This window comes from Saccostrea cucullata, unplaced genomic scaffold, assembly GCF_032062105.1.
Source record: "Saccostrea cucullata isolate Sc308-1 unplaced genomic scaffold, CSIRO_AGI_Scuc_v1 ctg1744, whole genome shotgun sequence".
In the NCBI taxonomy this organism is placed as follows: domain Eukaryota; kingdom Metazoa; phylum Mollusca; class Bivalvia; order Ostreida; family Ostreidae; genus Saccostrea; species Saccostrea cuccullata.
Window position 1 is genome coordinate 91,439 of NW_026929032.1, and position 15,953 is coordinate 107,391.

Genomic DNA, 15,953 nt, shown 5'->3' on the forward strand with positions numbered 1-15,953 from the left:
TAAATATTTGGAAGGATTTTATATGCAGTTTTTCTAAACATTAATTTGTCTGTAGAGTTTAAATTGTCGAACTAGAACTGAGGTCATTGGATTCATGAATTTTACAATGCTACAGTCGATAGTAGAGGACCAATTGCAATCATGCTACATGTAGCTACTTCTCGCAAGCCAGGGGTCCTGAGTCAACACGTTGCGGTTGGACCCTTGGTATATGTCGTTTAATATTCATTGGCTTGCTTGGGAACCACCAATCAAATTAAAGATTTTACAAATAGTTAGGCAAGGATTCGCATGTGCACGTGTTACGAGTTGTTTATTAAATAATGGCTTAATGTGATTGAGAGATTTAAAAAAAGTCAATGTGTTGACTCAGGACCCTTGGTATTGCGAGAATGGACGATTTGATAAATTGCTCAAGAGTTGAGACAATTTTTAAAGATGGCTTTTGTTGGGATGGTTTTAGCCCCACTTTTCAGAATCAAAGGGGACAAGGACGGACAAAATTTATGCCCCTTAACATGTTCAATTAAAAAAAATGGTTAAAATTGATTCAGCGGCTTTAGGAAAAAAATTTGACAAAACACACGACGAGGGACAACGAACGAATGAAGGTAGCAGTAAATCACCCGATACTATCAACCAAATGAAATCATTACTCTGACTTCATTATACTTCAAAAAGACGGAAAAATGATGATGACTGTGTTCTCCTTTGATTGCTAATAAATACACCAGACCCAATAACCCAATATTATAAAATTTAACTTTCTTGTGGGCGTCAGAGTTTCAAATTATCCAAAAGTTTTCAACATTTGAAAAAAAAATTACATTAGTTATTAAATTAAAACCTTTTGAAAGAGAATTATTAATTTTATCATAAATATCACATCTGTAATGAAACGTTTAATTTTCCTTGATTGAACAGTAAGAAAAAATGAGTTATTACTAACAGTGAACGACTAAATGTAAATTGATATGCAGGGCTAACAACCGTTTTATAATATAATATTGACAAGTTTTCCATTAACACTTGCTAATGGAAACCAATTTGATACTCGACTACGATAGCATCACCTAAAAGTTTCCCCAACTGGGCTATTAGGGAAGCCACAGAAAACATACTGAATTGTCAACAGAATGAACGTATGACACCATAAGCCACGAGCCCCCGTATCGCTAACACGTAACTTAGATGTAGGTCTATAAAATGAATGAGCCGCACTCCTTTATATGTGTAAAAATGTCAAAATGAAACATAATTCATTTTGTGTGGCTTGGATAAGTAGACCATTACGGTCATGCAATGATTTTTTTGGAAAATAGAAATTACTATTTATTTTACCAATTTCATTTTTTGCGAAGAGCATCATAGACCTATGGCATACACCATCGTAGATCAGATTTTTTTTTCTAAAAGTTGTTTTTACTGCATCATATTGGTACTTGTATATTTTACGGCTGTACACATATGTATGAAATATTTGGGATATCTTTTTTATCTTATGAAGATATTCCTCAGTATAACAAGACCAATATCTGCTTATGACGTTGTCCTAAATATACAATGGAAACTCACATGTATTTCATAAACATATATAAGAAAAAAAGATGGTTTTTAAAAAGATTTCGTGAATACAAAAATTGATATATGACAAGTCCTATATTTTTCTTAAGAAATTTTACAGACGTTAAGTAGGCCTTCTAAATTTATAGATCAAGCTATATTTTAAACAAACAATCCTCCACGAGAAAGGACCTAGCTGTCAAAATTTTTATTTATCAATGAGAAAATACATTGTATGTTGTTTTGTAAGGGATTACTTTGAAATTGTCTTGTGTTTTTAATAAATCACAAATAGTTTTATTAGGACAAGATCAAGTAAATGAAAGGTGCCTACAGTTTTATCAAATTGAAGAAATAAATTCCTTTAATGGAGCTTTATAACTTGGTCAAATAAGGTGTTTCGAGGCATAATTTGTAGGTGAACAATATGAAAAATCATATTTTAAAATGTCATTTCCAATGAAAAAAAAAATAAGAAAAACATTCATGAATGTGAGTTTTTTTTCCATATAAGACCAGAAAAAAATGTATCCAGATTGCCTACAGTCTTTCAGGAAACGGTAATTTGTATGTTCTTGGTCTCTTCTTTAAAATGATGTCGAATTTAATGTAGGTATCGGGACTACTTTTCATGTGATTTCAAATTGAATTCCACGAAAATACTTTTTTTCTACATAATTCCATGAGAGCCGTACAATATAGGAAAAGGAAAGTTAAAAGAGATTATGACGTCATAATGATTCTAGCACCTAACAGTTAGTCTAAAGTCATTTACTAGATCTCGACCTTAATTAAGTAAGGAACATAATTTTTATTTCAAAAGAATTTAATTACTTTAAAATCGTTTTCCAATATGGTATTTCTTTTTTTCTAAAGGGCTGATTAGAACGCAGTTTTGGCAATGCGACCCTTTTAATAGAATTTTTCCGTGTATACCTAAAGAGGAAGAGGATTAAACACACCTGACAATAGTTTTTTTTTATATGTTCATTGGTTCTGTCTTTAAGTCGAAAAATACGTGCATTGTCATGTGATTTTCCAAGAAGTTATAAAAATAAAATTTAAATCGATATCTGCAAACACAAGGTGTAAAATCATAAATCAATAGATAAGCTTTTTTTTTTTAAATCTGTCACAGGCATCAACAAGATCTATCCTATATACTACAATAAATTGTCAACGCTGAACTTTCACACAATGCACTGTTTGAAAATAATACAATTTTATATAATAATCACCAGGAATATATATAATTATATATAACCAGTTGCACGTATAATTATGCTAAATTTATGATACATATAAGGAATACGGTTTTTCTCCAATAAAAATTTAATTAACCAAAGTCCTGAGACAAAATTATTGTTATGAGTTTTTTAAGCAGAAGGAATACGCATGCTTGCTATGCTCTCAATTGATTAAAATGTCTTTGGGATTGATATGAATTAAAAAAGACATTTATTCTCCCTCAATATCAAATTTTGGAAGGAAAAAAAATTTATTTATCAATGAGAAACTACAATGTGTGTTGTTTTGAAGGGTTGCTTTGGCATTGTCTTGTGTTTGTAATAAATCACACATAGTTGTCTTAAGGTCAAGATCAAGTAAATGAAAGGTGTCTACAGATTTATCAAATTTCAGAAATAAATTCCTTTTATAATGTTTTATAACTTTATCTTGGTCAAATAAAGTGTTTCGGGACATAATATATAGGTGAACAAGATGAAAAATTATATTTTAAAATGTCATATTCCCAATGAAAAATTATGAAAAACAATCATTGTTATGTTGGGGTTTTTTTCATATAAGACAAAAATTTATCCAGATTGCCTACAGTCTTTCAGGAAACGGAAATTAGTATGTTCTTGGTCTCTTCTTTGAAATGATGTCAGGACTATTTACCATTTCAAATTGAATTCTACGAAAATACTTTTTATCTACATAATTCTATGAAAGCCGTAAAACACAGGAAAAGGAGATTTAAAAGTGATTATAACGTCATAATGGTTCTAGCACCAAATAGGAAGTATAAAGTCATTTACTAGATCTTGACCTAAATTCAGCAAAAAATATAATTTTGGTTTCAAAAAAAAAAATTAGTTTAAAAACATTTACTAATAGAACAAATGATATTCCTTTCTTTTCAAAAGGGCTGAAGAATGCAGTTCTGGCAATACGACCCTTTTAACAGATTTTTTTCAGTGTATATCTGAAGAGGAAGAGAATTAAAAACACTTGACAATAATTTTTTTTATATGTTCATTGGTTCTGTCCTTAAGTTGAAAATACGTGCATTGTCATGTGATTTTCCAAGAAGTTTCAAAAATAAAATTTAAAGTCGATATCTGCAAACACCAGGTGCAAAATCAATAGATAAGTTTTCTAAAAACTGTCACAGGCACCAAGAAGGTCTATCCTATATACTACAATCAACTATCAACGCTGAACTTTCACGCGATGCACTATTTGAAAATAATACAATGTAATAATCACCAGGAAAATAAGTATGACCAGTTGCACTTACAAGTTAAATTTATGATACATATAAGGAATACAGTCTTTTCCAATAACAATTTAATTAACCCAAGTCTTGAGACAAAATTATTGTTATGAGTTTTTTAAGCAGAAGCAATGCACATGCTTGCTATGCTCTCAATTGATTAAAATGTCTTTGGGATTGATTTGGATTCAAAAAGACATTTATTCTCCCTTAATATCAAATTTTGGCAAGAAAGTACCAAATTACGCTGTAATTGTCTAGACAATTTTATGATAATTATAGCAAACGGACACTTCGCTGTCTGCATTTGAGCATGCAAGTATTGTAAGGAGCAAACGCGCAAGAAGTATCGGAGAAAGCAACCTAGAACTGCTTCAAGTATATTATTTACAGAAGTATTATAGATATGAATTGAAATAGAATTACAGTTAAATCAACTAACAGCTGAAATCCTCTTGAAAAAGTTACAGGTACGACTCTAATTGAAGAGAAGTAAATATAATTCAAGTTCTATGTGGATTGTTTCGGTTTTTTCTCGTTATTTGAAAATGCAAAAACACAAATGCTTCAAACATTATATATAGTTATCTTTCACAAATATCACGAAAACTGCATAATGCATCTTAACTCCATGAGGAAATGTAATCACCAAATTGTTTCATTTTTATTATAGTAGAGACTAGTACACATTTGTTCATTACAAAGGTTGCAAAAGAATAATTTTTACAGAAAAGACAAATTAATAATAAGCTTTATTGTTGCTAATTTCATCATGATTTTACCTTGCAAAAATGATTGCCAACAACTAACAGAACAAGATATGCCAGGTTACGTTATTTAGAGATGAAGTAGAGCAAACGCATTACAAAGCGGATTATTTCGTCGCAGAAGAAATAATCTAAAAGTAAATTCAGGGTTCGCCATCGATCCTGATACAAATCACGTCACTTCCGTTATGCACAGTGCTAGAACTTAAAGGTACTTGGACACAGATTTGAAGTTAATATTTTTCTCATTTTTTCTGTATAATATCACGAATTATATATTTTAATAGCATTTCACACAAAAATTAATTAAAAATCTTATTTCATTTAAAAGTTATTAAAACTTTAAATTTTTTGGCGGGTTTGATTGACACATCCTTGCACTTTCACAAATTTTAACTTTATTCTTAATCCTTAGGAAAAGTGGCAATTTTGATGTGTTTTAATGAGAAATATTAAAACTTTTATCAAGAAAAATAATTTCATTCAGAGTAGAAATGTTAGAAAGCAAAACACCTTCACAAGTATCGTCATTCCGAACTAAGAGGTGCGTATAGAGTTTAGCAAATCGAGCACACTCGTGTTATGTACACAGTTTTTGTAAACAGGGCTCGAGTTCTGTTATTGTTTATATTTAGAATTCACCGGGTGCGTTCAATCGTCACAGTCTGCTTACCACAACTGCACGGACTGACAATATATTGTGTGTTTGTTTTGCTTTCGAACGTGTCTACTCTGAATTTTCTGGATTATAGTATTAATATTTTTCATTTATACAAAACGAGATTGCCACTTTTCCTAAGGATTAAGAATAAAATTAAATTTGTGAGAGTGCAAGGATATGTCAATCAAACCCGCCGAAAAATTTGAAATTTCAGTATCTTTTAAACGAAATAAGATTTTTAATTAATTTTTGTGTGAAATGCTATTACAATATATAAGTCGTAATATTATAGAGAAAATAATAACTTCAAATCTGTGTTCAAGTACCTTTAACCCACACACTAAAGCGCGGTACGACATGTATATCCTTTACAACTCATTTGCAAGGGGAAGTGTCAATTAATAAAAATAAGGTGAATTTAGGAAAAAAAACAACAAAAGTTTGGTTTTTTTATCGCAACCAGCCTCGAAACCATGATATCCATTTAATTTAACAACAGAATTATAAACCCTTTTGATTTCAATCTGCTCAAAAATTTGGAGAGAGACGTATTCCGTTTCTGTTTTATTCCGAAACCATAATTGAGTTTCCGAAGCAAGACGAAAACAAATTTACAAGTTCATTGAATGTAACAATATTAGTAAAGAACGAGCCAGCTGTCTATGAAGGGTAAAGTGAATGACCTTTGTACAGACTAAATTAAGAAGTTCAAGAACATACATGTAATTATTATAGTTTGTTAATCGAATCGCTTATTTTTTTTCTTTTTCAGGCATGAATATGAAGATACAAATTTTGGCATCCCTATTATTTGTATTTTTACTATAGGCAAGGCAGCTTCAAACATGTATCCCTTTTAAGTAAGAAATGTTCCAAATACAATTTACTTAATTTACTTATTCCTGAATATTTATCCCTCTACCGAAAAGGGATTCCCTTTATATGAACAATTAAAGGATATCATTTCCTCAAATGCATTTGTTAAAATTGACTGGGGACCCCGTAGGTGAAACGTTTAGAGACGAAAGGACAGGAGGACAGACAGGCGAAAGAATGGGCCATCGACGACGATTGATCAGATTTCACTTAAGCTTAAATGAGCGTATGAAATTTGAGAATAATTTAAACAAAACACGTAGAAAATGTGAATGTTATCTTGAAAAAAAGCATCATTTTGTAAATTGGTGAAGGTTCCCATCCCCCATAGCACCAAATGTGCGTATGTAAATTACAGATTATTGGTTAATTGGTAGATTAGTCTTTGGAAAATGCCTTGCTATTGCATAACAGCTACAAACACACACACACACACACACACCCTCACACACATGGCATGAATCTTGTTTTTCTTGTTTCTGCTTTGAACATAGGTACATACTCTTTTATCTATTGAACATGGCTAGCATTTACAAAAAATAAGGGTGATGTTATCAATTTTTAATCAAATTGAAAAAAAAAATCACCATGCGGGAAGAAACAGAAGTAAAAATTTACATGAAAAACTTTTACTCTTTACGCAATGTCCTGAAACAAGTGATTGAATTAGAAAGGAAGATAAGAGAAACACTTGCTATTTCTAAATTTCCCTTGCATGCAAATCAAACAAAATTACGTAATATGTTTGAAAATGAAAAGGTCAAAGTGATAAACAGTGAGAAGTCTCTTAAATTCAATTTACAAATACAAATGAAATTGTTGAGGATTTACGAACTGTAATTGATCTAAAAAATCTAAAGCAATACAAGACTTTAAAAAGAATTTCATAAAATATTTGACCCCAGAAATTCCAGAGGTGGGATAACAGGGATTAGGTACCTATAATGAGTAAGTATCCCTTGCTGACCGACCACACCCGCCTTGAAACATACATATTGAAACTGAGAATTTGAAAATATCTCCTGTTTCATCAATAGGAGCTCATTGGACGGATAATGAAAATGAATAACCCGTAGCTAAAATCAAAATGAATACTGTGAAATCGTTTAAATTCGTGGGGGCTTATTTCCATATATTGCTTCGATTTTACAGGTTAGCGGTGACGTAGTAATTTCATGTATTCTCTATTAATTATAAATACACCTACAAAATAAAAATATCTATCAAATCCTGATCGTAAATTCGTGGATGAGAATCGAAGCAATCAAGACATCCACGAAAAATGAGCCACAGAGAAAATTGTCCACAGTAATGAAAAGAATCTAACATTGGCGTAAAACATGCAATTCAAAGACCCAAAGATCATTTGAACTGCATCATTAAAACGACCAAAGAAAAAGGGAATAATTGTCAACCCTCGTGACCTGGATTTGGAAAGATATTTTCAAATGCTCATCAGATGAATACACTGTACATATATTTTTGTAAGATGTCTTTTCCCACTTCGGAATTCTTTACTTTTTGAAGCCTTTTTTATGGTTTTATAGACAGATTTAAGATGTTACATGTATTTATATGAACTGATATTTTAACCTTTGGTTTAATAATCCAGTAAAGCATTTTGTTAGTCACCGCTTAAGCTTGCTGGATTTATGAATTATACCCATTAGAAACACCTTGAACTTGTTTTAGGGCAAAAAGGTTACAGACTTATGTGAATTATATCGTAATGTAAACTACTAAATCTTTCCAGCTGGATACAAAAGAGGAAAAATAAATCCCAAGAAATATGCATAATTTGATTGATAACGCATTATAACGATTGTCCCTCGTGTATAGCGATCAATATGTATACATCTTTAAGCACATGACCCAGAGATGCTTCTTTGGATATAGGGTTTTACGAACATTTTACGATAAACTAGACAATCAACTCCCTAAGTCGATCATGTCGACTTTTTGGAGGTGAAGTAGGAGATTGTGAGAACAATCGCTGTATTATAGTGATTTTAGGATTAAACTTGAACATTTAGACAGAATCCTGTGCATTTTTTAAAGATACCGACATGTTTTGTCTTGTGTATGTCGGGGTGGGTACGTGGGATTGATCGGGAAATACGCATTGCTTTGTTAAGAACCCTCTCTACACTGCACACTAAAGAGTTCTCATTCTAAGGTATTTTTCTGCAGTTAGAGTGATCTGCCCCTAGATCTAAATATTGTAAAAATAAAAATAGAAATTTACAATATATTACTCAATTTGTAATTAATTCAAGTATTCTTAACATTTAAAAGGCCAAGATAAATCAACTAAACATGTTATTTACATGTATTTTCTCTATTGAAGTAATTAATCGTGATTTCTTTTCACTGATACTGTGTTGTCTTTGAACATTTTTCCCGGGGGTAAATGCCATTGCACCATACAGTGAAAATTGGATAAATAAGCTCAAAATTAACTCCTTTATACGACATATTTTTCTCAAAAAAAATTGCACTTGTGTAGAGATGGTCCTTCAATGCTTCAGTTGCAAAGAATTATAATACAATCTTTGTCTTAATTATTTCCATTTTATTGCGCGACAATTTCCTTATGTCTTAAGATTTGTCATATCACATGAGGCTTAGTTATATATATAACAGGTTCAGGTTCTTGTCATGAACATATGAAAATTAATATAAATGTAATTTATCACGATTAGAGAGATATTTCCCTAACAACATGAGCTAAGGATTTATTTATTTTGAATACTGTAGATTTTTAGAATCGTTTAAATGCTTATAAGAAAAATTGAAATAAATTTCTTGCAGCGTGAAATTAAAATCATCGCGATTTGCTTTTTTGAGACATCGTGAAATTTTGATTTATTAATATTTGTAATAACAAAAGTACACCTGTGGTTTATATTGACAAAAAAAAGTGTTCTCAAAAGCAATTACAACGATGGAAATACTCAGATTTCTTCTCGAAATCTGCCACTTTATATTAGTATTTTATAATTAACAAAATTAGAAAATACATAAATAGAAAGTGAAAATATAGCAATTTCAATAGTAAAACCCCGTAAGAACTTGATCAAAAAAATATGTCGGTTAACTTTAGAAATTTCAAGTACTAGACAGTAAAGAATATTTGCAGTAGGTTTTAACCTGTCTTCAAATAATGCAATCCAATCACATTTGAAGTATAATCTACCAAATAAAAAATAAAAAAATATGAAAAAGAAAAGAATTAGTAATTAAATTAAATTACTTCCAAACCTACCAAAATTCTCTTGACTAGATTGATGAACAGAGACAAACTTTTGTCCCTTGTGTAAAGAAATCAATAGTATGCATCTTGGCTAATCTTGATCAAGGAAGATTTCATTACTAGACATGCACATTTTTATGAGTTGTGATCTTTTAAAGAGGCAATTAACCCCAAAGGTCAAGTAGCCCTTGTATAAGTACAAAGACCCGAGAGATGTATGAGGGAATCTGAAATCTTAGGGGATATCTGATAAAGGAAGTTCTACTAAACTTGACAATTACCGACCAGTAAAATGCCTTCGTTTGGGCAATCGATTGGAATATATTTTTATGGTCAGCTAGACGCTTAAGTCGCAAATCTCTCCCTAACAAAAGAAACGTCCATTTTTATTATTTTTCTCCTTGAAATAAATAATAATAATAATAATCTTTATTGCATATTACACCCATATGGGTCAAGCAATACAAAAAAGAAACAAAATCAATGAGAACAATGAATTATATATACAATATCCATATAGAAATTTATTCCCTAAATGTTACACCGATGTGGACCTTTTAGTTCTCAATTCTAATGATTGTTTTATAAAAGTGCAAACAGCCGGTATAACTTCAAGTTTTGGACTTAGTATATATTCAAGTTTCTGAGTAGGTGATTTGAGGTAGAATGAAGAACAATTATCTAACATAACTTTTATAAGTATATTCCTTGCTTGTATATTCAAGCTACACTGTAGAAAAAAATGTGATTCATCATCAATAGTATTACATGAAGAACATAATCTTTGTTCTCGAGGTATTTTCTTATGTCTACCAGTTTCTATCATTAGGCAGTGGTCACTTGTTCGAAATTTAGTTAGGATTTGTCTATTCCTAAAACTATTTTCAAGCGTAAGATACTCTTCCATATCGACACTGTGTTTTATTTTACTGTACATATCGCATATACCGTATAACTGGTTTTTAATGCGGGTGCAAATTTTTGCGATTTGATCCTGAAATAGGTATATATATTTTTTGCGATTTTAATTTTTGCGATTTCACTTTGACAATAATGTCTATTTCTATTGAATTTTATTACTAGACATTTAAACAATAAAGTCTATTTTTATTCTTTATTGAACAAACCAAAGCAATTTAAAATACAGGTGACTCGATCTCGATGGCTTGAACTCCAATCTCTCGAAGTGATCCCCCGATCCCGTTTTTTTCCCTCTATATAACTAAGCAAATTTACTCCTGATCTCTCGAACTTCTATCTCTCGAAATTCTGTATCTCTCGAACCAAAACCTGGGTCCCGTTACACATATTTCATTGAATTTTACTCTCTATCTCTCGAAGTTTTGATTGCGCTTGTATATACGCCAATCAAGCATAAAATAGATGCAGTCTGGACTTCCGTGGAAACAGTGAAGGCCTTGGGCTGTTAATTGGGTGTTTACATAGATAACACTACACCTGTGGGTCGTCCGTGTGTTGCTATAATTAATGGGTTATTATTCACAGGGTAAATTAGAAACAAAGTCACAATTATTTTGAATTGAAACCGAGACGATCATTCTTTGAAATTAATTTATAGAAGTTCGTTTCAGTATGTTCCCATAGACTATGAACTTTCATTTATGATTATAAAGAGTTTATATAATCCCAGTAGGGGAAATGTTACACAAGAAATTTTTTTCTCAAGGACTGAATACCGATTAAGAAAAATCTGGTGAACACTAGTACTGGTGAAGGTCCCGATCAAGCCGCGGAATAGCCAAACCGACAACTGCTATTCGGGTTTCATATAAATAAATCATAAAATACAATGTAGGAACAAATAAATATTGAATCTTTAGGAATTCGTTTTATTTATTCGAAAAACAATCATTGTTGTTGATATCACGTAAATTACCTGTAAAATACGATTGAAAACGTGCAATGGGCATTATTTACATATACTTCCGGTATCTGTAAAAGAAGAACTTCGATGATCGCAACTGAAAATTCCAAATTTTATTTACGTATTTTTTGCGATTGAATTTTTTGCGATTAAGACTTGATCGCAGAATTTCGCATAAAATAGCACCCCCGTAGGAAAATCCAGTTATACGGTACTTTAAGGTTAATTTTGACTCTGTCTAATGTATAAGCATTTGATATTTCTTTTGAAAAAGAATCGTTGTTACAGTAACGATCATAATATACCAGTATCAAAGGCCTTAGAATTTTAGGGAATTTACAACAAAGATAGAATTATTTTTGTAATGTATTCATTTTCAGTATTCAAAAACCTTGATACTATGATACACTATATAATGATATTCTAATATTACGGTATACCGTATATTGTACTTAGTGAAACTATGATTATTAGTTTTAAAAGCACACAAGATCGCATAGGGAAATTAATTTGCCAGCGAAAGGTGTTCAAACCAAAAGCAACAGTTACTACAAATATTGGTTATCTGACTCCCCCCCAGGGGGTACTACTCGATAGAAACACAGGCTAATTGAGTGAATCATAACGCCCAGAAACTCACTTCAAACACGATCAAAATGACAGCTTTAATCCATGATATCGGATTGCACGCAGTTGACCACAATAAACGTATCGCAAACATAATTTGTCGTAGATGTGGGGAACGTAACTTTTCATTACTTTCTGTAAACGAATGAAATGAGATACCTTTCCTTATGTAAGTACAGAAGTAACATCATTTGTGAGTACTGAGATGGGTAGCACGTGACTCGGGGTGTTCAAAACTATTAGAGATATGTTAGTATGTTTGTATATTATTGTTTAACGTCTCTAAAGTTTTCACGCCATCACTTGTTGGTGGACTTCGGTTTGTACGGTCTCCACGTCCCACATTGGGATTTGAACCCGCGACGCGATTTTGTTTTCCTGTTTATTAAGTTTTAAATATGCAGATTGACAATATTTTTGTGTAACATTTCACTGATTGTACTTCATTGTAATGAATTTCACTTAACAGAAAATCAAAAATTGTTCTTGGTGTTATTATAGTCAGATAAAAAATATTAACTTGAATATTCCGATCACAACTAAACCGATATCTCTATTAATTTTCATTTCCAAACGCATTCAAGGACCGGATAAGAATAACTTCCATCCGGAATTATGTTCATATGACAAACCGAGAAAATAAGAAATTTTATGTTCATCATTCACAGAAATACGGCAGTAATTGACGTCACGATTGACTGTTATAAACAGCAGAGCCGATGGAAGTTCAAAGGAATTTTGACTCAATATGAACATCAATTCTTATCATGCATCATACTGGTGAATTTCATAGTTATTATCTATTTAATAGCCAATGTAAAACTGAGAGAAGAGTATTTTAAAAATAATAGCGCATTTGAGAACGTCTTGAAAACAGTAAGACAGTATTATATATTTTAAATCATGTTTTAGCATGTAGATAAAATCATTTTGTGAAACAGCGGAAAGAGCTTATTAGAGCTCTAGTGAAAAGCTAAAATTCCTTTACCCCAAAATAAGTAAATGCTTAATACAGTATTATAGAATACAGGGATTTTCCTTCGCAATTCCCATGAAAGAAATTCTGAGCAAAATATGGTGTCAATTTCTTTCAACCCCAAATATTTATGAATCAGATTAGGAAAAATTACAAACGTTTCACTTTATACGGATAAATTATACATCACAAGCGTATTCTTTCTATTTACTTTTTGAGAGAGAGAGAGAGAGAGGATTTCATTTTGACAAATACTTGCTGCGAATAGCCAGTTTTGATGCCAGTTTCATGTACACCTACATGTATAATAGCAAAATTCGTGGAGATAAAAAAAATATCCCGTTATTATTGTAAAAATACTCATCGACTAAAACATACAGTGCTATTTTCAGCTGTTCTCTCTTATCTGTATCCAATAAAGGGATGCCCTTAAGAACACTCCACTGAATAAATACAATAATCATGAAATAACTACAAGTCATGTAAAGCCCTCAATTACCCAGGTGTAACCATTAATAAACACGCTTATTTCTGTGGAACAATTACCTGTCTAAACTATAACCAAGGATTGTAAATAAAAATCCGGTTGTAGGTCAATCAATACGATAGAGCGATTGATTCATACGTATAGCGATGCTGAAATTCTTGTTGGCCCATGGTGCAATTCGGAATACCTCGTTTGTAGCAGATACAAATTTTAAATGTACTTAGGTCACTTATGTGTACTTCTGAGTACATGTACTTATTTAATCCACCAATAAAGTGACTGTGGTTTTAGTCATATTTTTTCCATGTATACGCTGATATGTAAGGAAAAGGTCCTTTATACATCACCATACAAACACATGCAAAAGAGGGTCATTAACTTAGAAGACTGTAATACGGTATTTTTTACGCAATCGGGGCACTTAAAAGGTTTTTAAGAAGTTGTTCCTCGTCATCAGTATCTTTTCTTTTTTGATTGGCATAAATAAAAAAAAAGCAATAAAACATGTCAAGAAGTATGAAACACAAGACATGGTATGAATAGCAAATTAATCCTGAAACCTTCTTGTCCCACGGCCGCCCCCACAATCTAAAACATTTTTGTGCTATAATTTTTCTTTTTACTTGGCAAGTTGCTTTATCCATGTTATCATTGATATCAAATCAATACACGAGATTTTGCTCTAAGATGAATCTTGAAATTGCGGCTAATTTATATCAGAAAAAGTTGGGTTAGGGTTAGAAAAAGTTTCATGTACCGGAATAGCTTGCACTTGTTCAAAATTCATGAGACGAAATTAAAGATGTGCGTTCATTTTTACTTTAAATTGGAGAAAACCTTTTTAACAAAAAGAGTGAAGAATTTAAAGTGATGCATAGTTAACGTGTCATTGAGATCTGACTGATTAATAAATAATTCTTGGAAGGAATGTGTGGAGAAATTATTCATGACTGTTGACTTATTTCATTTTCCGCTGTTCTAGCTCTCCACATGTTTTTACTGATTAAAATTCATATAAAGAGCATGTTGAAGTGTCAAGTTTAAATTCAAAACTGTCATATAATCGATTCTCAATACATAGGTGTTGAATTATATATATTTCCAGTGTTTAAATGAGTAGTTTTTGTGCATGGGAAGTTATTTTTAACTTAATAAGGGTTCATGAAAAAGTTACGAATGCATTTCTGATTCTTTGAATGCGTTTTGCTGTTGTAATTGTTAATAGAGAGAGAGAGAGAGAGAGAGAGAGAGAGAGATTCAAATATATATTCGCGATGTAGTCCCGAAGTTTGGTTGAAGAAAGTCTATTTCTTTCATCACAGACTGGGAATGATGTCGTGTACAATATATATTGTATCAACTGTTCAACATGCACAGGCTATTTCTAATAAAGAGACAAAGTGTTTTAGAAAGCAATAGCCCGCTCTATCTCGTGTCCACTGTACAAAAATCGACTTTTTCGTCTTCTACAATCAGTCAGGCAAAAGGAAATTAACTTTCAGTTGCATCATAAAATTCAACTGACTTACTTCCATTAGTTCATAAAAACGTCAAAGCAGCTTCTAACATTTCGTTCTGTATACTTGGATGTGATGTTTTTTAGTGGTCATATACTTCTCCATCATCTCAAGCCTAGGTTTGGAGAAGAGGATCGTACATTTTGAGCGCGGTTTGCGACAATGATTTTTCTCTGGGTTTTTTTTCCCAAGAAATATATAATGATATCTTATAGCTACTCACAAAGTTTTTTTTATTACCAAGTAAATTTACTTTAATGTGAAAGTTACATTCAAAAGTGCTATTGCAAGACCATTCAAGTTGCTAATGAACAAAGCATTTCAGATTTACTGAGGACATAATATAACCTTCAATCTAGCATTATTTCAATGGCTACATAATGTATTGATTGTAAAACTCGTATTCTGGTAGGTTACAAATATAAATTTAGTTCCATAAAGATTCAGCATTCCATGCTCCCGGAAGTGTTGTCAATTTTAACGAACAAGACAACAAAATTTTCTTCCTTTTAGATACAGTACGTTCATTTGAATGGGTAAATTAATTCATATTTATTTAAAAAAAAAAAACACCGTTCTTTTGTACAGAATTCACTACGTAAATTACTTTTTTAGTGAAAATATTCTTTTGAAAAAGATTATACATGTACATGTATTATAATCATAATATTCTTTAAGGCCTCTTAATGTCGCATTCAATTTATGCCTTTTCGTAAGATTTTAGCATTAAGTGCAGGATTTATAGTTTACATTGTTAATTAATAAGATTGCCCTTTCCCCAAATAGTATGCAGTATGTTTTTTTTTCCTTATTGCAGTGTCTGCAAAGTAAAATCGGAGGA

The 15,953-nt window shown here is 31.5% G+C and overlaps 1 protein-coding gene across 1 annotated transcript in view; it reads right to left on the minus strand.

Moving 5' to 3' along the window:
* The window catches only part of LOC134279637 (metabotropic glutamate receptor 5-like), a 39,274-nt gene that overhangs the window by 13,794 nt on the left and 9,527 nt on the right, over nucleotides 1-15,953 (minus strand). The gene's annotated exons all lie outside the window — the stretch shown is intronic.